Source organism: Sus scrofa, chromosome 2 (genome assembly GCF_054392235.1).
Source record: "Sus scrofa isolate SSC_HxYL_T2T_F1_AM1 chromosome 2, Sscrofa_HxYL_maternal_Yorkshire_Landrace_v2.0, whole genome shotgun sequence".
Taxonomy (NCBI): Eukaryota; Metazoa; Chordata; class Mammalia; order Artiodactyla; family Suidae; genus Sus; species Sus scrofa.
In genome coordinates, this window is record NC_139384.1 from 39,866,193 (window position 1) to 39,892,658 (window position 26,466).

The 26,466-nt window shown below is 40.7% G+C and overlaps 1 protein-coding gene and 1 long non-coding RNA gene across 12 annotated transcripts in view; one reads left to right on the plus strand and one right to left on the minus strand.

The window, feature by feature from the left end:
• Positions 1-24,991, plus strand: LOC146405326 (uncharacterized). Its single transcript, XR_014837164.1, has 3 exons — positions 1-4,974; positions 19,531-19,738; positions 24,839-24,991. It is a non-coding gene; the product is annotated as an uncharacterized LOC146405326 (long non-coding RNA).
• Positions 1-26,466, minus strand: part of GAS2 (growth arrest specific 2) — a 171,501-nt gene that overhangs the window by 6,421 nt on the left and 138,614 nt on the right. The window lies entirely within an intron of this gene.

Here is a 26,466-nt window from a genome sequence, read left to right on the forward strand (position 1 = left end):
GGCATAATTGGGACAAGAATCCTTCCTCTTTTTTTTTTTTTTTTTTGCCTTTCTCTAAGGCCACACCTGTGGCCTATGGAAGTTCCCAGGCTTGTAGTCTAAGGAGAGCTGTAGCCACCGGCCTACGCCAGAGCCCCAGCAACGCCAGATCCGAGCTGACTCTTCGACCTACAACACAGCTCACGGCAATGCCGGATCCTTAACCCACTGAGCGAGGCAAGGGATTGAACCTGCAACATCATGCTTCCTAGGTGGATTCCTTAACCACTGAGCCATGACGGGAATGCCCAAGAATCCTTTCTTTCTGTTATACTATCTTGACTTATTCTCTAAAGCTCCTAGGTTTTGATTTTCATATCTGCTTAGTTACTTGTGATAATTTAGCACAGGCTAGGGATTACCAATGCCAGAAATAGTTATAAGTTGCTTAAGCAGATTAAATGCTCACATAAAATGACTTACGGATTTTGGTCCTAATAAACTCTAAATAAATATTGCACTTAATTTCAGAAGATTATACTCCAGTGGCCCTAAGTATTTCAAAAATATGTGTCAAATGCATGTAACAGGATAAAATATATTTATAGATAGCTATTTGCTGGCATAGAAGAACTGGGCTTTGATTCTCTGCTCAGTGTACATTTTATAGCTCCTTTATTTTGGGTGCTTCATAATGTTGAAAATTTTTGTGCTCTCCATTCCAAAAGATAACTAGTGTCAATGCACATGTGAATTGAGTACTCAGTATAGTTTTGTATGTTGTTTGTTGCATTTCTCTCCTGTAAAGAAAAATAAGTTGGAGCTGCAACAAATATTTCCCAACACTACATGTTGCAAAGCAGTAGTTTTTTTCACATTCATTATTTTCTTGCTATTTTCTACAACTAGTCTTATTCCTCACTGTGCCCCTGATTTTAACCAAGGGAAGAAGATTCATTACTGACTTAACAACAGGTCTCAGTGCTGAAGGGGAAAAGAACACAACAACAAAAATCTTGTCTCAGTATTTCTCCCAGAGGCCTCAATGAAGTTTTGTAAGCAGATCTGGGTTATTAAAAACATTTTCTCTTTTGATGTCTATGAGTGACATATATACCTTGCCCAGGGAAAAGAATCAGTAGGACTCAAAGTCAGGTTTTTGTTTTTTTCATAATTTCTTCTAATACTGGGCGTAGGAACTCTAATTCTTTTCAAGGGCATTTTGGTCCACGCTTTAGTCCTACTATGAAGTTTAATTATATGTTGTTTTCCTAGGAAACATTTGTTAGCAAAAGGGAACCTTTTTTCTTATATGGCACTGAGTCATGTTAGAGCAACTACTATGGGCCATGTGATCTACAAATATGTCTTGTTGAAATAGGCTAAAAAGAAACACTGAGATCACTGGCAATGCCCTCATTTCATAGATGTACAAAAGGGCAGAGAAAGGATTAAGCAAGGGGTTCCCCAGACCCAGGCTAGAAGTGACATCTCCTTTACTCTCAGTCTAGTACATGGCCTTACAAATGAAAAGCTATACTCTTCTAAAAATTAGTATTCTAAAAATGAACCTGATCTTTAAAAAATGGGTGAATCTGGGAGTTTGCGTCGTGGCTCAGCAGTATAACGAACCTGACTAATATCCATGAGAGCACGGGTTTGATCCCTGGCCTCCTTCAGCAGGTTAAGGATCCGGCATTGCTCCGAGCTGTGCAATAGATCACAGATGTGGCTCGGATCCTTTGTTGCTGTGGCTGTGGTGTAGGCTGGAAGCTATAGTTCTGATTTGACCCCTGGCCTGGGAACTTCCATATGCCAAGGGTGTGGCCTAAACAGCAAAATAAATAAATAAATAACAAGTGGGTGAATCACTTAATATAGTGACCCAGCAGTGGTTTATAACATGTCAGATAAGTCTTTTGACTTACTGGATTGAATGCACATCTTGTTAGGCAACAATATGTTTATCCAAAGCCTGCTTTCTAGTACCACCTTTCAATCTTATTTTCCTAACACAGTAAGGTAATAAACTATCCCACAACCAACAAGTTCTGTAGTTCATCTGGAGGTTTAATTCAAAGGAAAAAAAAATGGCTTGAAAGGAAATAGTTCTCTTATACCAACTTAGAACATAATAGAAAATTCGAAAGTTGTAGAAATGATTAGTCAGTGGCCCTCTACAAATTGCGAGTTCACTCCAGTATCAGGGAATCTAGTGAGGTGGCTCTTATGATATGGGATAAGAGGATTTCAGAAAGAAGATTATTTTTTTTCTTTCTAATTATTGGAGAGACAGACAGGAATCACATTATATGTAGGGATTAAGAACATAAAGCAAGAACAAGTGTATATTATTCTTGGGGACATGAATTAGTCATCAGAAACAGTTACATCGACTCACTTTTTGTTGACAAGGCACTGCCAATATTTATGTACAGATCACAGAAAATCATATGTTTTGCTAAAACACAAGAAAAAAATGGTCCCATAAGAGAAACAGAAAATATAATGGATTTACTGGTAATGTATTCATTTTTAAGGGGGCCAGGCTGGCGGTGTACTTCATTATGTATTATATCATTATATCAACAAAAAACCAAGCCAAACACCACCACCAACAACAAAATAACCAACACAAGATGTCTTTGAGATAAGCAGAATTTAAAGTGAAATGCTTCATGTCCATATTTGATAGCTATATTTCATTAACTCCCCAGCAGAGCTCTGCTTGAATGTTCACATCTGTCCTAAATCATAATTCCTCTGACATGCTTCAGGTATTGCCACCTTCTCGGGCACATACTGATAAATCTCTTTCATTCTGATTTGAGTCTTGTGCCGGTGACCTTGAAAACCCAGGGAAGCAGGAATGTCTGTCAAGTGCTCTGAGTACCAATGGCATTAGACCCTGAGGATGGGAAAGCGTCCAGCAGGTGCCCTCATCATCTTTCACATTCCCTTATCTACTCTCTACCCCAGTGCTGAAGGGACCTTTGTAAAAGGAAAATGTGACCACACTGTTGCCTTGTTACAAAACCTGGGAGCAGCCTTCCATTGTCTGAGTGTTTCTCAGCCATTTTTAGTCCACCTGAAGAGAAGGACTCATTCTCATCAGCACAAAAGTCTGGGGAAAATATTTTGGGAGAGCAAGGCTATGAGTGTATGTTTGTGTGTGTAGGGATGGGGCAGAGTCTACATCTCTACGGTGGACAGAGGGACACATAATTTGAAGAAATAATTCTCCAGTGAGTCTGATATCCCCTCCCCAACCCCTGTCCTTCTCCTGCCCCCATGAGAAAAACTAGCCTTCGATGGCAACCACTTTATAGTCTATGATTCCTTTCCCCCATTCTTTCTCACTATGCCTTCATAACCACATACTGTTGTGCAGGTTTGTGTGCTACACAACTATGCAGCTATGCTGTGACCCTACCTGTTTATGCTCATGCCCCCCACCTCCAAATTATTTATCCAACAAATATTCTGAATGCCTTAGAATCCCCTGAAAGTTTCGCGTCTTTCTACATGCAGGGAATTGTTCCACATTCACCAGGTGAATTAAAGTGAGTATCTTCCATTGGCCATTCAACAAATATTTGTTGAGTGCTAGAGAAGGTTATTCTTTGCTAATTTTATACCCTGAGGGCATAGAACAGTGGAAAGTACACAGTGGACACTCAATAAATGCTTGTTAAATGAATGAATGAACTACTAATGCTCCACGCAGGCATCACTGTCTTTCTGGAATATTTTTGCACTCTCTAACCTTTAGATTACCTTTTTTGGACCTTGAGATTTTCCTGCATAGCACTCAACCACTGTACCTACAATACTTTGATGCTTTATTTCTTCTGTTTGTTTTATATGGCTGCACCGATGGCATATGGAAATTCCAGGGCCAGGGAGTGAATCTGAGCCACAGCTGTGACCCATGCCACAGCTGCAGCAATGCCAGATCCTTTAACCCACTGCACCACAGCAGGAACTCTGCTGCCTTATTTCTTATCCATCTTTCTAACTTCCCTAAAGGGTCACATTTTATTTAGCTTTGTATACCTGGCAACTATTACCATATGGATATGTAAAAAACATTACTTATTTATGGAGAGATAAGAAAAAGGAAAAGGTCAAATTCTTTATCTTTAAGGTGAGTGTCTGAAAAAACCCGGGATGTGAATAATAATACACATCAACCATTGCTTAGAGAATTCCTTTGAGAGAGACATATTTTGGGTCAAAGAAGCTAAAATAGGAACCATATGTTAAAAAGGGAGATTGCATTAGAATCAATAGTGCCGTGGACAGGAGAAAGAGAAAGAAGGAGGAGGAAAGAAGAAAGTAAGTATATTATTAAATCCAGACGTAAGTATATTATTTTCTTCATTACCTCCCCCTGCAAATTCTCATAATACCGGGAATGCATTTTTTACAGTACCTAATTATTTAATAAAATTTCTACAGTACCTAATTAATAAAATTTTCACCCTCCTGTTTCTTTTTTTAATGTGTAAGTATTTGGGGTCACTCTCATTAAGCCCTTCCCCACTTCACTGACCACACTGGTTAACTGCACAATCTATTAACTGCCCTCTGCCAGAGCCATCATTTTAAGAGAAAACCACCTCTGACACTGTCTGAGGAGAAGAGACAACCCACATAAATTTAAATCAGTTTGGCCTCCTGGGACATCACAGGCTTCCTAACACATCCTCATCAACTCTATTCAAGGTGTGTTTTTACAAGCCATCATAACTTGAGTGAAAATATTGTTTTTAGAATGCAGTCATCTGCTCTCCAGAGGAAGAGTGTTAAATTAATTTATAGGACCACAGACTCTGTCATCATCCAATATGATACTGAAATGGCATATGCTGACAATTGGGCGACTGGGAATTCAGCTCTCTGCTGAAGGTACCCTGACACATGGAGGAGTAACATGGCAGGTGTTCCATCACTCGTTCTCCATCTTGGAAAGCTGATACCTGCATTTTCAAGGTAAGTGACGAGGTCACCTGTTAAGAGGACAGGTGAAGCTCTGTTAACCATAGGTGACAATGGGAAGGCTCCTTTTTGGCAAAGGCTGGGGATTCATCTCAACCTCTCTAACTACTTGAAATTATAAATGGTTAAATACCACACAAATAAATAAGCCTCTAGAATTACCGCTTTACTGTTCATAAAGCATTTTTCACATTTATTGGCTCATTTTTATCTTCCTAATCATCCTTTGGTTTATTATGCCCTTGCCTTAGACAAAGCTTCAGTCATGAGAGCAGAAGCTACCACTTGTTTTGCCTTTATCAGACTGCCTAGATATGGTTACCACTAACTAGCTGTACAACTGTAAGACATTCATTGAATCTCTCTGCGCTTCAGTTTTTCATCTGTAAAATGATAACAATTTATAGTTTGTTGGATAAAGATATTAGTACATATAAGCATGTAGGCACACTGCCTGGTACATGATACTCAACAGCAACCTACCATTATTATAATTATTATTAAAATAAAAATGTTACTGTGAGGATGATGATAAACTTCTTATGGATTTTATTTCAGTTAATTCTTATAGCAGCTCTAAGTGGTTTGCATTATTATAGACATTTACAGATGAGAAAATGATAACTCAGCTTTAGGAAATTGCCCAAAGTCACTTAGCTAGGAAGTTTAGATTTGAACTTGAGTCTATCTGACCTTAAAAACAAAACTGATCACCACTTAACTATACTCCTTAAAGGGGCTTCACCAGGAGTCATGGTTGTCTGAGTTCTTACCTACTCCTCCCATGGACAACCTCTTTTCTTTAAAAATACATGTTACCATTTTATATTTTCTTTGAGGATCAAATTGCCCAGCTCTGAACATACTCCAGACCCAGTTCCAAAAAAAAGGGGGAGCTTAACACATTCTTGAAAGAACTTGTTTAGGGAGTTCCCCCTACAGCACAGGGGGTTAATGATCCAGCTTGTCTCTGTGGTGTTGCCAGTTCTATTCCCAGCCGAGTATCACAGTGCTGCTGGAGCTGTAGCATAGGTAAGATGCAGATGTGGCTCAGATTCTACCCCTGGCCCAAGAACTTCCATATGCCTCAGGTGTAGCCAAAAAAGGAGGGGGAAAAAAAGAAATTCTGACACATGCTATGCCATGGATGAGCATTGAGAACATTGCAGTAAATGAAATAATCCAGTCACATGAGGGCAATTATCTTATGGTTCTATACATAGAAGGTACCTAGAGTAGTCAGTAGAATGGTCATTGCCAGAGTATGGAGGGAGGGGGTAGTGGGGAGCTATTTTTTAATGGGTATAGAGTTTCAATTTGAGAAGGAAAAAAAAAAAAAAAAAACTCATTCAAATTTGAACCTGACTGTGTCACCCATACAAAAATTTTGAAAATTAGGGGCTTTGCTCTGGGCGCCATACTCTGAAAGGAAAATGTAGAGGAGAGATCCCTGACAGTCTAAAAAGTCCTCTCATTTGCATCATTTCACTTTGTCATCATACCTGCCCAGTGGTTTGGCATGTTTCTATTCCTGTTCACATTGCACAAATGGAAAAAAAGAAGTTCAGAGAGGATAAGTGAGTAGCTCATGGATGCAGAGCAAGAATACAGACCTTGTCTCTCGATGTCCAGTTTTGCGATGTGTTGTTTTCAGTAATAAATCAGAAATGAGCAGGAATGTAATCCTCAAGCCCTCATTTGAAGGGTGAACTCTTGTAGTGTCCTAAATGATGATAGCCAATCCTCTGGCATGAACAGGCCCTTGAGTCAGAAATCTGGCTATTGAGGCTTGCCAGGAAAAAAAAAAAAAAATTCCTGGCCTGCTTTTGTTGTTTCCCTCTGGAGAGGGAAAAAGTTCAATTCCAAGGCTCTATGTAGACAAATGATTCTTAGTAGCATCTTTCTGGAAGCAAACATGAGAAGAGTAGCTAGCAGATAAATGTGCCCATCAACTGGCAAAAAATTCCCTTTGCATCTGCTTGGAAATATGTGTGGGAGCACTTAATGCCAGCTGCCTGTCAGTTCTCATCGACTTGTTATGTAAGGTCTCCATTTTCCCAGCTCTGCACCAAATGAAATTAGGAAGCCTTAGCCACAGAGTTCCTGTTGTGGCTCAGTGGAAATGAACCTGACTAGTATCCATGAGGATGCAGGTTGGATCCCTTGCCTTGCTCAGTGGGTTAAGGATCTGGTGTTGCCGTCCACTGTGGCGTCGGTCATAGACATCACAGATGGCAGCTCTGATCTGGCATTGCTGTGGCTGTGGCACAGGCCAGCAGCTGCAGCTCTGATTTGACCCCTAGCATACGAACCTCCATATGCTGAAGGTGTAACCCTAAAAAAAGCAGCAAAAAAAAAAAAAAAAAAAAACCAAAAAACAAAACCCTTAGCTGCAATCTAATTAATCTAATTGCCAGTTCATGATGCCATTTCAGACAGGGAAGGCAGAGTAGTTACAATAAATATTTTAGGGAACATGCAGCATCATGAAAGCAATGAGCTGGAAAATTCTAGTGCTGAAAAGAGAATAGCTGTCTAGAGGAAGGATCTGTAACTGAAACTAGGATTCAACTACCCCCAAAATGCAACTATTCAGGAAGGGGAGCTGGCTCTGAGGAGCAATGAAAACTCACCCCTTCCACTAATCAAATAGGACCACATTTGTCTGCCTCAACCTGAGCTCCCATTCTCTCTTCTAAACACTGTTACCAAGTCCCAAAAGACTAGAGTCAGTACTGGACTGGAGCCAAAGGTTAGCATTTACTGACACTGTGCAGGGGTTTCCAACCTACTGTCCTCCTGGGTCCTGTCAAGCAACGACAGTGTCTGTATTTGGGCCACTGTAAAAACTACTACTATGCTACTGTTTTTGTTTATTTATTTTTAAGGCCGTATCTGCCTTAGGAAAAAAAAAAAAAAGGGTACGCTAGGGGTTGAATTGCAGATGCAGCTGCCAGCATGTGCCATAGCCACAGCAACTAGGAATATGAGTGCATCTGTGACCTATCCCACAGCTCACAGTAACACTGTATCCTTAACTCACTGAGCCAGGGATCAAACCCATATTTTCATGGACACTATATTGGGTTCTTAACCCACTGAGCCACAATGGGAACTCTGTGCCACTGTTTTTAATTTGTCTTTACTATGGTGGTAGATCCAGTGAAATGGAATGCAAAGTATTGCTAAGACATTCATCTTTTTTTATTGACAAAATATCTGAAAACATGAGTCTCCTTTCTCTCAAAGCCTCATTCAAATGGAAGGCAAGGAATAAAAATGTTACCAAGCCACAAGGGCAAAGGGAAATTGAGAGGATATAACAGTAGACAAGAAAGGTCAGAGACATTTTTAGAAGATGGAAAAAGATAAATGAGTCGTAACTGATGGAAGGTAGAGAGAGCTGAAATTAAAAACCTGAAATGACAGCTGCCAAAAAGAAGCAGGTCAAACCATGCCTTGAAACTACAGAAAACTTGTGTTTTAAAGCCATCAGGTACTTCCATCAGGTGAGGAGAGAAATGTCACTGAAAAAAGGAGAGTTGGCTGAAAATCTGTATGACTCAGTTAGACCCCCTGGTTAACCTCATTCCGCTCTAGCTCTGCTATGCCCGTGACCATCCCATAGTGCCAACAACCGCACCATCACGGCAGAAGACTGGAGGTTATCTTTGCAGAAATCGGATCTGAGATGCTCTAGACAAGGTGTGGCTCAGTCAGGCACAGGATGGGGAGACGGACAGATATTCAGTAAAGTAAATCCAGCAACGTTTCACTGTAGAGCCCGGTGGTAGTTCTATGGGTACTGACTTCTCTGAATGTTTGAATTTTTTTACAATAAAATGTTAGAGGAAAATTTCATCCCAAATCCAAATCCAATTTGTTCTCACCATCTCCACTCCTACCTCCCTAGTCCCAAGATTCCTTTGTCTTACCTGGATCATGGCAATAACCTCCCAACTGTTCTTCCTGCTTCTGCTCTGCCCCTCAGTGTATTCTGAACAAAAAAGGCAGAGGGATCTTGTTCAAAAGCCACCAGAGGCCACAACTCAAGTCAAAGCCCTGCGTGGCTCCCCACTTCACCAGAAATATACTACAGAGTCCTTCCAACGACCTCCACGTTTCTGCATGACTTGGACTCCTGTTAGCTCCCTGACTCTACCTCTTGTAGGCTCTCGTGCAGCCACACTGACCTCCTTGTTATTTCTCAGATACTCCAGGGCCTGCTCCTGACTTACTGTTCTCTCTGTCTAGAAAACATTTCCTGGAGACAACTGGAGAGCTAACTCTGCACCTCCCTCAAAGCCCTTGCTAACCTCTCACCTCCTCAACGAGCCTTTCCCTAAGCACTCTTTTCTTCTTTTCCTTTTTTTTTTAGGGCTGCACCAGAGGCATATGGAAGTTCCCAGGCTGTGGGTCAAATTGGAGCTAAGCCGCCAGCCTAGGCCACAGCCACAGCTACAGCAACTTGGGATCCAAGCCACATCTGCGACCTATATTGCAGCTCAGGGCAACGCTGGATTCCCAACCCACTGAGCAAGGGCAGGGATCAAACCCACATCCTCATGGATACCAGCTCGATTCATTTACGCTGCGCCACAGTGGGAACTTCTACCTTTTTTTGATTCTGGCCTAGGAACTTCTATGTGCTGCAGACATAGCCAAAAAAAAATACCAAAAAACAAAAACAAACCTGCAGTCTCTGCTTTCAGTACTTTCCAGGTTGCCTTACCCTGTCCTACTTTTCCTTCCCACCCCACCAGGATATTTATCACTTTCTAGCAAGCTCTATAATTTACATATTTATCATGTTTACTGTTTAGGCAGCAGAATCGCTCCTAACTAGGGTTGCCAGATTTATCCTATAAAAATACAGGACACACAGATAAGTCTGAATTTCAAATAAGCAACGAACACACTCTCAGTAAAAGTATGTCTCCTGCAATATTTAGAATATACTCATACTAAAAAGTATTTATCTGAAATTCAAATGTAACTGAGTATCCTATATTTAATCTGGTGACCCTATGTGTGGTGTGTGTGTGCGTGTGTGTGCATGTGTGTGCACACACCCACACACACAGGAATATAAGTAAAGTCCCAAGGGAGCCCGGATCATCTGTTTTGGTCTCTGCTATTTCCTAAGCTCTCAGAACACTGCATGTTTCAGAGTATATGCTGAATACATACATGTTGGATGAATGAATGATTACATTTTCTCAGGATGAATTCTAAGAAAACAAGGGAGTAATCCACAGAAGACCCATGATCCAGGAAATAGGGACCCAACATCAAGGCAAGTTTTAAAAGTCTCAGATGACATGGTGAGACCAACCTGGAGGAAGGGGACACAAGTGGAGGGGCCAGAAATGAAACTGACAGAGATGCTGGTATCTGTGAGGTGCTTTATAGTTCTCTCAGGCAAGCTAGGAGGGGTTCTTAGTTATACTTAGGACAAAAAAATAAGACATTACTGACTTCAAGGAAAATACAAATGGTTACAAAAAGGAAAAGAAATCATGGCACACTACCATATTTACATGACCATTACGAAGACACTACTGCATAGAGTACTGACCTCACCAACATGCTATCACCAAGGATGCCCGGCAAACAAGGAGAAAGGGGAGTGTCTGTGTGGTGGATGAGGGGGGAGTGTGAGACTGGTAAATTCTCACCTCCCAGCTCTCACTACCCCAGGTTCATGAGGAGACCACAGAAAATAAACATTTTAAAACTAAGGAAGAGCAGCATAATTACATAATTTAGAAACTTGGAGACGAAAGAAGAAATAGCTTCCAGAGGTGAAACTAGCTGCCCCTAGGGAGAATTCAGGAGAAAAAGGGTGAAAAGGGATGGAGCAAGTTTGCTAATCTTTTTTTTTTTTTTTTTTTTTTTTTTTTTTTTTTTTTACTTTTTAGGGCTGTACCTGCAGCATATGGAAGTTCTCATGCCGGAGATCGAATGAGAGCTGAAGCTGCCATCCTGTACCACCAGATCTGAGGCTTGTCTTCCACCTACACCACAGCTCATGGCAACACCAGATCCTTAACCCACTGAGCAAGACCAGGGATCAAATCCACATCCTCATGGATATTACTCCAGTTCGTAATCCACTAAGTCACAACAGGAACTGCCAGAAAGTTTGCTATTTTTGGTCATAAATTTTACAGCATCATTTTATTAACTACATACATGTGGAGTTTTTAGAAAATTAAGATATTTAAATAAGATATTTCTTTTGTATTTTTATTTATTTTTAATGGCTGTAGCTGCAGCATATGGAAGTTCCTGGGCCAGGGACTGGATCTAAGCAGCAGCTGCAAGCACACCACAGCTGCAGCAATGCCAGATCCTTTAACCCACTGTGCCCAGCCAGCCAGCCAGGGATCAAACCCAGACATCTGCAGTGATCCAGGCCACTGCAATCAGATTCTTAACCCACTGCACCACATTGAGAACTTTTCTGTATTTCTGACTCTTAAACAATAATGTCTCAGCATTTTTCTTCCAGAAACTTTCTTTCCGGGAGCATTCTTCCTGGTTCTTCCTATTTCTCCCTCTGCTCTAGTAAAATGACAGACACTGTTCATAGCTCAGTCACTGTGTTCCTGTAACCCTTGTTGGCTCTAAACACCTCCTCTCAGGCACAAAAGTTTTGCTCTTCTTCTCCATTTTACATGATATTTAAATAGTTTAGGAGCATAGAAGAAAAATATACATAAATCCCACTTCCCAATGCATGTAAAAATATTACTTTCGTGTATGGTTTTTAAAAAATCTTTTGTCTTTATCTTCTATCCAGTTATACCCATTGCTATGTTTTTTAAATAGATTGTGCTACTCTGAACTCACAAATCTTTCCTTACTGAATATTCTATTTCTACCCTTCATTTTCCAGTATGAGTAGGTGAAGTTTGGAGCCCAATATGAGTAGGTGAAGTTTGGGGCTCACGTCCAAATTATTCAGTCTTCCTAAACATGCAGTGCAGTACAATTAAACAATTCATTGTGTCTACCCATCCCTGCTTCAGGGACCAGTCACATGCTCACTTATAAGTGAGCCTACTGTTCCATGGGGCCACTCTGAGGTCACCATAGGGAGGATGATACAAACTGTCTTGGTAAAAACCACACATAACAAATCCCCTAGAAAATCATCACCTGAAACTGCTCAAATTCACTCTGTTTTCAGACAAGCACTCCCAAAACTCCCATGTTGATTTTCTTGGCTCTTAAATTTACTTTTGCCACCAAGACTTCAGGTATCTCTTTTCCTGTCCAAGTTTACAGGAAAAATTTCACCAGCCCATCTTTTATTTTTTTTTAACGACTTTTATCTTTTCCATTAGAGTTGATTTACAGTGTTCTGTCAATTTCTACTGTACAGCAAAGTGTCCCAGTCATACATATATATATTCTTTTTCCATCTTCTATTTTCATATTTTCATAATTTTATCTTTATTCTCTCATTTCTATAATTTTGCCATGATTTTCTAAAGTCCTTCCTATGTGCATGTATGTGTGTGAGAGAGAGGGTATGTGTACAGGTGTGTCAAAGCAGTAACAGTTAGAGCAAAAACTTTTATAAATTTACCCCACCTCATGTAAACATATCTACATCTATCCCCATTACTGTGTCTTTTTTTCCTTCAACTATTGTTAAAGGGATGTGGTTTGTCTAACTAGGGCCTGGCTAGAGCAATGGAATACTTTCTTTTTGTTTTGTCCATCTCTGCTAAATACTGTGAATTTTCTCATGACAAAATCCGCAGAAAAAAATACTCAGCCATGTGAGTTCCTTGGCCACTTCTTTTTCTCTCCTCCACAACCCACTGCACACCATGACAGGTTCCTGTTTATACAAGTACCCTCACATATTTCAGGAATTTACTGCACAGCTGTGCTTCTGCATGTCAATGAGAAACTGTGGTCTTTCTGATCAACATGTACATTCCTGTGTCTTTTATTCTAGATCAAATCATGGTGTTGAAGGAACAACAATACCCACTTTCGAGCAGTGGGTCTAGTCTAGACTTCCTAATGCTTTGTTTCAAATTCTAAACCTCCCGCAAAGTGCATGTTACTATAGGGACCTCTGACAAAGACTCTGTCCCTAACTTGCTAATGAAAGTGTCATCACTGTGCCGGAAGTTTCCATTGTGGTGCAGTGGAAAGGAACCCGACTAGTATCCATGAGGACATGGGTTCGATCCCTGGCCTTGTTCACTGGGTCGGGGATCCAGCATTGCCCTGAGCTGTGGTGTAGGTCGCAGGTGTGGCTCAGATCCCATGCAGCTGCAGCTCCAATTTGACCCTTAGCCTGAGAACTTCCATATGCCTCAGATGCGGCCCTTTAAATGCAAATAAATAAATAAATAAAATGTCAACACTGGGGACAGTGAGAAGCCATCTCCTTATCCACAGTAAAGGTCTAAGAGAGGCAAAGCCAGCAATGGTATAACTCAATAGGATTCTGTACCTTCCTTCTTCTGTCTTAAATGACCTCTTCTGATTGTTCTACTATCTTTTAAGACTACTCAAAGCTCTTTTCTGTCACTTTGTTATTCATGTCCCCAGCACTGAACAAGCTTATGTAGCGAGATCAAAAACAAATATTGTGTAATGAATGTTAAAGTCACATTAGTCACTTTCAGAAATGGATACTCTGTATTTTGTCCATTAAGTAGTTGCTAAAAGCATGACTCTCTGAGGTCTTGAGGACCTCAGCTCAGCACTGAGATCCACAAGGTGAGATGGACTTTCCATCTACATCAACCTGGCAGCAGTCTTTGAAGTACGACATCTTCACCTGAAACACTCCTCTCCCCTCTCTGCCTAGTTCTCCCTTTAGAGAACTCACCTTGCCCTCCGTACCTTCACAAGCTGGCTGCATGATCTCACAAAACTCCCTCAACCTGTCTCAGCACCTCACCACCTATTCATTCTTAACTCTCAAACCTACCACCTCTTCTTCTCTTTCTCTCCCATATCCTAAGAGGTCTTCAGGAAGGGGATGGAGTCTTGCTTGGCCTATCTTTCTTCTCATTGTGAGCAAATTTGATCTTTTTATTCTAATGTAATTTTAATCGCCTCCCACATACCCTTGTCAAGCTTGTTCTGAAAGGGTTGCAAAGGATGTTGGAGATACATTCAGCCTAGTCTTGAAGGGCAAGTGCTCTTGCAAATCTTTCTTGGAGGAAATGATCTGAGTCTTAAAGAGAAATAGGATTTTTCTGGATAAAGAAAGGATAGAAGGGCACCCCAGTCTGAGGGGAAAGTATACGCACAGCGACGGAAACGTAAAGGAGCATCGTCTGTACACAGCCCTGACTAGTCACCATTACCACAGCTAAAACATGAGAGGGATGAGGAGCGACTGTTAGGAGATGAACCCTGGGGGTGGGGGGTGTGGTAAAGAGGGACCCGGTGCAGGATGAAATTAAATGCCATTCTATACAGATGGCACAGGGAGGGTCACTGATGGGGTTTAAGCAAGGGATTGCCATGACAAGATTCCTATTGCTCAGAGGTCTCCAGCAGATCCCCAGAAAAGTCAAGGCTTGGATTTACAATACTTAGGAGAGTTGAAAATGACTGAGAGTTGGATTGAGATGAAGAGAAGGGGACACCTTGTGTGATCTTCCTGCTGCCTTCTCACCTCTGAGTAACTTCATCAGTTATCTATTCCATCCTTAGACCTTTATTTTGCTTTCTAACAGTAACAAAAATGGTGAGCACATGTTTCAACTCCTTATCTTGAAATCTTTTATAGCCTGAGGTTAGGACACCAGGAAGTTAAGGGATTTCAGAATTTGAAGGGGTTAGTTTTTGGGAATGAGCAGGAAAAAAATCTCAGCTGGGAGTAAAGGAAGGTTTGGGGAAGATCTCAGAACATATGGCTTTGGACAGAGGGTGAGGAGGACAGACTCAAAACTAGGCAGATAAGCTGATAAGCCAGCCCATACTAAGAAGTTAAGAAGGTGCCAAGCTCAATAGGCTTTATTCCTGCTATCTCTCAAATCAGTTACAAACTTTCCTTCTTTTTTTTTTTTTTTTTTTTTTTTGGTATTTTTAGGGCCGCACCTGCGGCATATGGAGGTTCCCAGGCTGGGGTCCAACTGGAACTGAAGCCACCGGGGTACACCACAGCCACAGCAATGCCAGATCCGAATTCACAGCTCAGGGCAACGCTGGATCCTTAACCCACTGAACAAGGCCAGGGACTGAACTCACAACCTCATGGTTCCTAGTCAGATTTGTTTCCACTACGCCATGATGGGAACTCCAGTTCCATACTTTCTTACTGCCATCAACAATTACCAGATTTTTGCTCTCTTTCTTGAACAAACAATGATTGTTTTTGGTTGCTCTAGGCTTCTTCTCAGGGCCACTGTACACACTGCTATAAGATTGATCTTAGGTGTACTGAGAAATCTTTGATACATTCATTCTAGGTTCTTTAAAATACGGCCTGAACTCAACTCTTTAGGCTTCTTCCCCATATACACCCACCTTATATAGGCATCAGCAAAACTGTATCACTCATTGCTTCCTGAATGCTGCCATTTTCTTAAAATAAGACACATTTTCCCTGATGACACAGAGAAAGTCATCATACATCTACATCTTATCTGGATGCTTCCCTGGTTTTCATTCCTTCCCATCTCCAAGTTCAGATGCCATCTGTTCCTCCTCCGAATCACCCTCCGAATCACTAGAGGAGTTTTGAATTCTTTTTAAAAAATTACAATGACTTGTTTATTTGCCTTATCTCTTGTAAAATGCTTAGGGTGAGCAACATTTTATCTTCCATTCGCCAACACCAGGTCCTCTGTACTCCTTATTCTTTCTTTTGCTAAGCAACTACTGTGTGACAGATAATTTACAGCACAGAGAATAAATCCAACACATCCCTTCCTTCAAGAAGCTTAGAATCTATTGAGGAAACAGACATTGAACAGATGCAAATGCAAACGTGACAAATGCCATTAAGGACAATTCTATGGGGCTAAGGGATGGAAAGTCATGTTTTGAAAGTCAATTCAGATTAACTGACTCAGCAGCCATTCTCAATGTCCTTCTCTCTTTTTGCTTCTCTGCTGGAGACTAAGAAATCAAAATACCCAGTTTCTCAGGTTTCCTTGCAGTGGGGGTGACTATATACCTCTATTGGTCAACAGCAGTGAGATTTCCAGAAGGAAGCCTGATCAGCAGCACTCCTTCCACCTCCTGTCTTTTTTTTTTTTTTTAAGGGCCACACTTGTGGCATGTGGAAGTTCCCTGGCTAGAGGTTGAATTGGAACTATAGCTGCTGGCCTACATAACAGCCACAGTAATGCTGGATCCAAGCTGCATCTATGTACGACCTACACCACAGCTCAAGGTAACGCTGGATCCCCTACCCACTGAGCGAGGCCAGGGATGGAACTGCACCCTCAAGGACACTAGTCAGATTTGTTTCCGCTGCACCACAACAGGAACTCCCTAGAGATGTTATTTAATCACAAAATTTAGTAAGTGGCAGAGCCGGGGTTCAAACTCAGACGACTTATTGATATTTGATATTGCCTGATATATATGAATACTTGAATGAGTGAGTGAATAAATCAAAAACTAGACTGACTGAATTTGCTGATTTTTTTAACCAGGCATCATATAATTTGTCTTCCTAGAAAATTAATGCAAACTCTAGACTTAACTAAAAAGTATAAAAATCATCTGTTTATACATAAGTACCATAACATGACTTCACATTAGTGTTTTTCAACCCAGGGGACATTTGGCAATTTCTGGAGACATTTTTGTTTTTCCACGACTAGGAGGGGGAGTTGCAGTGGCATCTAGTGGTTAGAGGCCACAGATGCTTTTAAACCTCCTACGACACACAGGACAGCCCTCTTCCCACCCCACATTACCCCAACAAGGAACCGTCTCATCCACTAGGTCAACTGTGCCAAATTTGAGAAATCTTGTTTTATGTTATATGACAGTTCAGAGGACGTCAAATCATAGTGAAACCACTCCTATAAAAAAAAAAAATTCTCACCAGATTGTTTAACATGCAAAACTCACAACTTTCCTATTGTTATTTTTTTTTTAGCAATGACCTTGTTTACAAAGTAGTTTCCATGGCAAAATCTCATCCTTTGAGCTCCAGTTTAAGTGAATGCATTCTGCTTTTAGGAATTTATGCTAATGGTTTCATTACATAATTATACACAATAATAGATTCATTAAATACTTGATTAATTATTAAAGAAGTGATATAACATCCAGTTATAGAGTCCACTAATTGCCTTTATAAATATTGTAATTTGCTAAAAGAATAAAAAAAACCTTTCCTATAGGAATAATAGAGTGATAATAGAAGACAAGTGGTGGCAGCATTCCTTTTTCTGGAAGGTCAGCTGTGCTTTGCTAAAATGTAAAAGTGAGAGGGAAATGCACACCATTTCATTTTGCAGAGACGCTCTAAGACAGACAAGCCACATGACCATCAAGAAGCCAGTATCCCATTCTGCTTAGGCCAGCAGCTATTTACAATTACATACTTGAAAATGGAATGGGAACAAATAAATTCCCATAGACACATCTCAAGGTTATTTAACATATGTTTCAAAATGATTAACAAGGTACCAAGCTGTTTTCCAACCTTGAATACTTGTCAATGGAAAAAAAAAACATGGAGCAAAACTGCAGCTGTTGAATCTAGACACTAGGTGGCAGCAGCACATAAGTGAGTGGGTTCATCCTTGAAAAATTTAGTGCTGCATTGTTTAAATTCTCTTGGAACAAAAGAAGTAAACATGCTTTCCCCCAACACTTCTCACCATTGCCTTGTATTTCTTTTATTGATGTTAATAATATTAATAATAAAATTAATATTAGATATACAATTATGTATATTTTATGTACACAAGTGGCATATACTGTAAGTAATTGTATAAATTATACATATGCCATTTATAATAATAATGGTGGTGAACATGATCCAATAATATTTGTCATTCTCTGTTGCGCATTCTATCTCACTTAATACTTTTAACCATCTTATGAGGAAGGTATTAGCTCTCTCCTTTTACAGTTTAATTTCCAAGGATCAGAGGGGTTGAACAACTTGGCCAGGGTCACACAGCATAATGAACCACAGAAGTGGGATTCATAGCACACATTTCAGAGAGCCCAAAGTCTGCAAACTTTTTGAGATCAGGGGGTCTTAATTTCTATCTTCTTCATCAAACATAATTAAGTACTACAAACGTACTGTTATCAGTTACAAGAACAGCTGGTGCCCATGGGGTTAAGGAAAATTTCGTATGGGAAAATGAAGGCAATTACTGGGATGTATGTTAAAATGCAGATTATCTGTTCCCATTCCAAATAATTAAATCAGAATTTCTTATGAGGAGTAGTTTTCTTAAAGGTCTCCAGGTGATTCTAATGTGTAGGCTCTGTTGAGAATCCAAAGGGTAGTGACTAGGAGAGTCAAATTTTTAATAGTTTGAGAAGCCTCTTCTTGCTTTTTGATAAGTCCTCAAAGACAGAACTGAAAATGCCAAGCAGCCACAGAGAAGGTTAGGAAGGTGATGTTTGCCCCTGAAGGAGACATACGTTTGCAGCTTACCAACACCACTAATGTCCCACCCAACTGTGTTCTTTTACTTTGTGATCAACTTTGTGGCTTCAGTGACAGAGGCAGCAACCCATTTTTGTCTATCTCCATAAACAGCACTTCCATTCATAGAGGGTAGTGGTAGATACAGTTAGAATAACTTCTGTCCTATGTCACTGATTATCTTCTAGGGCCTCAGCAAAATGTCCAAGATACATCTGGAGACGTGATTTATTCTTAATGCCAAACTCTAAATCATGATTATTGAGCAGACATCCTTGCACATAATGAACAAGTGATAACCTTATATGAATAAATGGATAAATGGACTTGAAGAGACTTACTAAGTGATGAGATTCCTGGCTGGTCTTATTGGTTAATCTTCAAAACCCACCTCAAGGCTACTTAGTTTCATCTACCAGCATTGCTAGCCAATTGTTTAATAAATAAAGATTGAGGTTGACAGCTCAAAGTTCTCCTTTTCATATTTTTAAAACACTCAACTGATATAAATGCAGACCTGACTTTAGAAATCAAGCTTTGTGATTGTTTTAACATAACTATGAGACATAATTAGGAATAATTTAAACTATTCTGAGATGGTGCAACAAAGGTGGCTTGCCTTTGGCAATATGAGAGAGTGGGGTATTTTTGGTATTGTGGTTTGCTTTGGTTTTTAACCAAAGCTCACATGAAAAACTAAGTCATTTTGTAGGATTTATTCAAGAAGTCTGACTCCTATGTATTCTACTCCTTTATGTTCAGAATCTATTCAGATGACTACATACAACTCACAGTCAATATCCTCATGAAAGTAATCCCTGGATGTGCTCACATGTTGACATCTTCTGGAATTATAATGCCAATTCCCATATAAAAGTAAAACTGTCTATATGAATAATCTTTTTCTTTGTTTTGTCACTTATATCCTATAGACGCATCATCCTGAAGAGAGGCACTGTGGAGGTTAACAAGCCTTCTGATGACAATGACAAATCATCCAGTACTTTGAATGGCAGAGAGCTCAGAGCAAAAACTCCAAGGGCTGAAGAGGCAGTAACAAAAGTAAAGGTGGAGACGCACTTAACAGAGTCCCCTGAGAACCTTGTAATCTCTACAAAGTGTCAAGACACAGCTGTGCAGGTGACTGGGGCATTCCCTGATTCCCAAGACATCAGCAAAGTCCTTTAATCAGCACCTATGTTGTTCTGTTCTGTATGTAAGACTGTTCTTAAATATTAAGCAGCTGGTGACTCAGTGCCATCTGGCAGGTCCTGGTTATGCACACCTCTGATACATTAAGAATGAATCAGGAGGAAGGAAAAACAGTTTCCAATGAGGATACTATGTCAGAGTGAATCAGGCTAAGTAAGAGTATGAGAGAGGACAGAATACCCACTCATCCAGGATTAATAGAAAAAGAGGGGGAAGAAGGGCACTGGATGCCTGTGCCACTGACCTTCTTTGTCCATGCAGCCTACAAGGATGTTCTTTCTGAGTGTGTGGGTTGTTTGGCTTTTTTTTTCCCCCATGATCAAGGATGTTGTGAAGTGTGGTCTCTGATACACAGAGTAGGTTGAGTTGAGATGACAAAACAGCTACAACTCCTGCAGGCCAAATAAGCTGTCCTTGGCATTCAGAATCCTGAAGATGAAGCATTCAAAGTGTGATAGAAGAACTTCACAGAGTTTTTTATACCTCCCCACCTTTTTGTTCTCCAAGAATAATAATGTCCTTGCAATTTAATCATAGGAGTCTGCCTGTGTCTGGTTTTCTGACCTTTCTGTGGCCAGGCCAGCAGGCAAGAAATGGTCTGCAAATGCCTCTAACCTATGACCTCAGACCTTATAGTTAGAGGCAACAACCAGCTGAGAAAAACAGGTAGAAAGAGGGTTGAGAGCAGTGTCTCAGGAATGAAGGTTAAATGCTATTACAGGAAAGTGGAGACTGAAGAAAGGCAGAGAACACAGACCACTTATGAGGACACATGTGCAGAACTAGGTTTGATTCCCAGGCCCAGTGGAGGAAGGACAGAGCCACTTTCAAGTGCGCCCAGCAAATGTGGCCGGAATGGTGAAGAACCTAGCAAACCTTGCTTATGAGAAGGGCTGTGTGGACTCCTTAGAGGGATCAACTACAACTTACAATTTAAGCAGTTTCTACTATATGTCAGGCACTTAATTTGCAATACTCCAGAAGGCAGATATTTCTACATCCATTTTATAGATAAGGAAACCTAGGCTCACAGAAGAACAGCAAGACTTATAAGACAGCACTGTCAGTGCAAAGCAGAGCTGGGGAGAGAAAGTCTTGATTGGGTAGTGAGGAATATAAACTATCTCAACTAGAATGTACCTTATATATAGATCAGCATCCAAAGCGTTCCTTCTCACAGGGGATGACAAGGAGCCCTTTAATAACATCATGACTTGCTCAAGCAGGCTTTGTCCAGATCAACTGAGTCTTAACTTTGCTGGTTCTTCAAACAGTGCTACCCAAATCAGTTCTCAACAAGGAACTGTTTTACTTTATTTTAAAACCCCATGTTTTCATGGAATGAGATAACTTTGATGATAACGATAATGCCAGTGGTGATGACAGTGATGGTGGTGAAGACAGTGGTGATGAGGGTGATGGTGGTGGTGGTGATGACAGTGGTGATGCGGGTGATGTTGTTGGTGGTGATGCCAATGGTGATGAGGGTGATGGTGGTGGTGGTGATGCCAATGGTGATGATGGTGATGGTGTTGGTGATGAGAGTAGTGATGAGGGTGATGGTGGTATTGGTGATGACAGTGGTGATGAGGGTGATGGTGGTGGTGGTGAAGACAGTGGTGATGAGGGTGATGGTGATGGTGGTGATGACAGTGGTGATGAGGGTGATGGTGGTGGTGGTGAAGACAGTGGTGATGAGAGTGATGGTGGTGTTGGTGATGACAGTGGTGATGAGGGTGATGGTGGTGGTGGTGAAGACAGTGGTGATGAGGGTGATGGTGGTGTTGGTGATGACAGTGGTGTTGGTGGTGATGAGGGTGATGGTGGTGATGACAGTGGTGATGAGGGTGATGGTGGTGATGACAGTGGTGATGAGGGTGATGGTGGTGGTGGTGATGACAGTGGTGTTGGTGGTGATGAGGGTGATGGTGGTGATGACAGTGGTGATGAGGGTGATGGTGGTGATGACAGTGGTGATGAGGGTGATGGTGGTGATGACAGTGGTGATGAGGGTGATGGTGGTGGTGGTGATGCCAATGGTGTTGGTGGTGATGAGGGTGATGGTGGTGATGACAGTGGTGATGAGGATGATGGTGGTGGTGGTGAAGACAGTGGTGATGTGATGATGGTGATGATGCTGGTGGTGATGATAACCATTCTTTATTAAGAGATTACTCTGTGCCTATTCCTGGGCTAGATAACCTCTCTTGCTCTCACAATGACTCTATTGTAGTTACATTAATCCCCTTTGTAGAGATGAGAAGATTCATTCTCACAACAGTAGCATGATTTACAGTGACCAAGTAGCACCAGGACTCCATCTTAAATTTTCTAAAATCTACATTCTTTTAACATATCATGCTGAGAGTGTGTAGGCAAAATTTATTCTTTAAATTATTTATTTATTTATTTATTTTTAGGGCTGTACCTGCAGCATATGGAGGTTCCCAGGCTAGGGGTCTAATTGGAGCTATAGTTGCCAGCCTACACCAGAGCCACAGCAGCGCCAGATCCGAACTGCATCTGCGACCTACACCACAGCTCATGGCAACGCCAGATCCCTAACCTACTGAGTTAGGCCAGGGATCATGTTTCCTAGTCGGATTCATTTCCGTTGTGCCACAATTGGAACTCCTATTCATTAAATAATTTAGTACCGTTTTTTTTGGCTGCACTTGCAGCAGTTAGAAGTTCCTGGGCTGGAGGTCAAAATCGCACAATGACAGTCACCTGAGCCACAGCAGTGACAACATCAGATCTTTAACCACTAGGCCATCAGGGAATGCCAACTTAATTCCCATTTTAACGAACCAAAAACAAACAAACAAGTTCTATGCAGAATATCCATTGATTAGTATAAAGAAATGATCATTATAATAACTCGACCTGAAACCTAATGCTTTGGTGAGCTTGTGCACCCTTGCCACTAATGAATATATTAAGTTCTATTTTTCTTTCTGAGATACTGAAATTAGCCTATGAACTCTCATTTCTGTAGGTACAAGACATGGAGAAATCAGATATCTGAAGTCAACTACTTTGTTATGGTATTATTATTAAAAGTAATTCCTGTTGATTTTATATTTTTGGACTTTATATTACACTGAGTTGAATTAGAAACCTCAGGGAGTCTACACACATATTTTTAGCTAAAAGCACAGACTAACAGTTGTGATTTATTTTCCATTAAGGTTCCCAATGAAAATCTAGAGTTGCTAAAGGGTTACAAATTTCTTCCTATAGAAACAAAGGCACTATGAATACACAAGAGGCAATAATACACTGAGCTTTTCTCTCTGAAAGAGAAAAATTACAAAAGAGAAATGATAGATAGCGCTTGCTGGAAATTTTAATTAAACCTGTGAGTGAAAAATTCTGAATCACGCCAGTGGCAGCTGCACTCATACATGACCTGCTATAATAGCAGAGGCGGGGACACGTGTCAGGAAATAGATATCCTATGAGAACAGCCATAATACCCTCGGATTTCATTGCATCTGGCTCTCCATAAGGTCTAGCTCTGAAGAGCCTTCTGGGAGACCCCCCCCCCCCAGTTCAGCAAATAAGTCAGAAAACAAAGAAATCAGCTCTTGGTTGCTTAGTGACACCAGAGTATAGACCACAGCACTTCTTTAGTGTGTGTTCTGTCCCTTGTTTGTCCAAGGACAGTGTACCCTGCCACTCTGCACTGCTGGCTTTGCTGCAGTAATTCAGAAATCAAAAGCCCTGACCAGGGAAGATTCCATGTGAAGTTTCTCTAAGAACTAAGATTAAGGAATACCAGCTACCCATATTAATATAATAGATGCCCCTCTCCTATTGCTGGCTTTAGCCAAAAGGTGTTTAGGAGATGCATCTTTTCTCATCCATACTTCCACGAGTTCCCTCACCAGGTTGTGACATGCCTTGAGGGGGAGAAGGATGAACATGGTTCCATCTTGACTCCATCTCTTATCAGTTGTCTGACTCTGACTCTAGTCTGTTAATTTCTCAGGTTCTCCTCTGTAAATCTAGCTAGCCTTGGGAGCTGTTGGTTATAAGGCCAAATACCCTTAATTCAAAGTGCTTTGTAAATAGTCGTGCATTAGATAAATATAAGTTGCTGTGACTATTGTTTTCCTTTCTTTCTAACACACTTACTCTCCTTTACCACACTTATTGAAATTTAAAGACTTACACAGCTGATTGAATTTAATCTTTTTTTTTTTTTCCCTTTTTTAAGGCCAAGTCTGCGACATATGGAATTTCTCAGGTAGGAGTCAAATCAGAATTGCAGCTGTTGGCCTACGCCACAGCCACAGCAATGCCAGATCTGAGCCACATCTGTGACCTATGCTGCAGTTTTCGGCAATGTCGGATCCTTAACCCACCGAGTGAGACCAGGGTAGAACCTACATCCTCATGGACATTAGTCAGATTCATTACCGCTGAGCCACAACGGGAACTCCAGCTGATTGAATTTAATTATGACTCCAAGTGAGAATTAAACTGCTTGCAAGACAATATATTTCATGAGAAAAAAATACTATTCCTTATTACAACCATCCTTGCTATAGGAATCTCTTCTATGGATTCCACCAAAATAACAAAAAAAAAAAACAGAAACCATTACTCAAAAAAAATAAAAAAAAAGATCATTTTAGAATCAGTAATAAGTAACTGTTGTGCCTTTTATTTTTATTACAGATTATAGAATTAAAGCTTTAACTCCAAGGCCACAGTTAATGTATGATGATCTGCTAGGTGGTCATTCAGATGTGCCTGATTTCTGTGATGAGTATGCTGACCTCCTGGGAAAGACAAGAGTGGATCCCTGGACTTATTTTCCTCCAGAGCCATAGAAATCTTAGTTGGGCACGCAGCTGCCTGAAATAAAGGCTACTTTCCTAGTCTCCTCTGCAAGTAGACAGGGCCACCTATCTAAGTTACAGCCAGTTAGATGTAAGCAGAAGAGTGAAATGAGTCAGGAACTTTCCTTAAATGTTTTCCTTCTTCATTTTTTCCTCCATGTTTCTGCTGGGAGTACAGAGCCACCTGGAACCATGTGTCTGAGACCACCACCAGTGACAGCAGAGTGTGGAGCTGGATCAACTGAATCCCTGAGTACTTGGAGGAGCAGAGTCATCAAACCAGCGCTGGGCTTTCATGATGAAAAAATAAACTTCTAGCTTCTTTAAGTCACCAGTGTTGTGCTTATTTCTGTTACAGCCAATTTATGAAAATACTTTCCCACAGCTTTGTTTCTAGAGTCCCTCAACTTTCAAAAAGCCCGCACTATGCCTTAGCAATACCTGCTTATTTTAGTGTAATACATTTGACAAATCTTTATTATGAAACTTTCATATGCAAGACTTAGTACTGGAGAGTATGTTGCATGGAGAGAATCAGTGAGCAACTCCAACACACGTCATGCCTCTAAGGTCCTTAATAGTGAAGGAGAAGAATAGGGTGCTTGAAACTTAATCCATCAGGGGCCCAACATAGGGAAGAAGGAGGGTTTGGTGGAGGACAGGATATTAGGAATAATGACTAGAAAATGAGATGTTAGGCAATGAGCAGAGAGAGGAGGAGCATTCCAGAAAAAGGAACTGTATTTCCTAAGGCTTTTGAGCAGGAAACAGCAAAATGTGTTGAAAGAAGAAAAGTCAATACAGTTAGAGCAGAACAAGGGAGACACCAGCTATAAGTAGAAAGGGAGTTAAGGTCCCAAACTTCTCATTCTTTTCCTACTGTCTCCTCATCACCTTCTACACTGCAAGGATGGACCAAAACATGAGAAAAATGATTAGAGTTCACAAAGAAGGAAATTCGAGGGCCTGTCTTGCAGAATTTTCTTGTGGGTGCGGAGATAGAATTTAAACCCACGCTGCAGAATCAAAAGTACTCCCTAATTCTAGCTTTTTTTTTCCCCCAAAAGGAAAAACACCAAAGAAAAGATGCCATTTAATGGGATCATTGTTTTGCTCCAGTCTCTATAAGAATGAACAGACCAAACTAAAATATGCAAGTCATCTCTCTCAACAGAACACCTCTTGTTCCCCTCTGCTTGCAGTCCTTCTCATTTACAAAAAAATAAATAAATAAATGGAACCCTCCTCCTCGATGGAAGCTGGCTTCTCAGAATTTTTTGTTTCCTACATAACAAAAAATGAATGCATTTCACTGAACCAGCATGTGCACACACCCTTTTAACATCCTCCACGGTACTGAGAAGAGTTGGGGAAAGTCTATTAAAGGGATTAAATCATTCATAGAGAACACTAGAGGGGTGGTGTCTCTTTTAAATGTGCTATAATGTCCACCCGTAGACGAACAACTAACCACTGCCATTTTCCCAGAATTGTTGACACAGACAGTAAAAAGTTTTCTACCCTGCTTCTCAAAGATGCCAAGCTTTGTCCTGGCTCTCTGCATCACCCCTAAACTTTCCCTGTCCTTCTCAAACCTGAGTCCTTCTCAACATTTAAGTCTCACTTTCAACATCACACCCTAGAAGAGGCCATCCTTTAGAGCTTTTTCTAAAAAAAAAACAAAAAACAAAAAACAAACAAACAAACAAAAAAAACCCTCCTGACTCCCACTGCTTTATATTGCATCAAATGCTTGCTTCTAACATTTTCCAAACCCCATATCACCTTGTTATATTTGCTTACTTA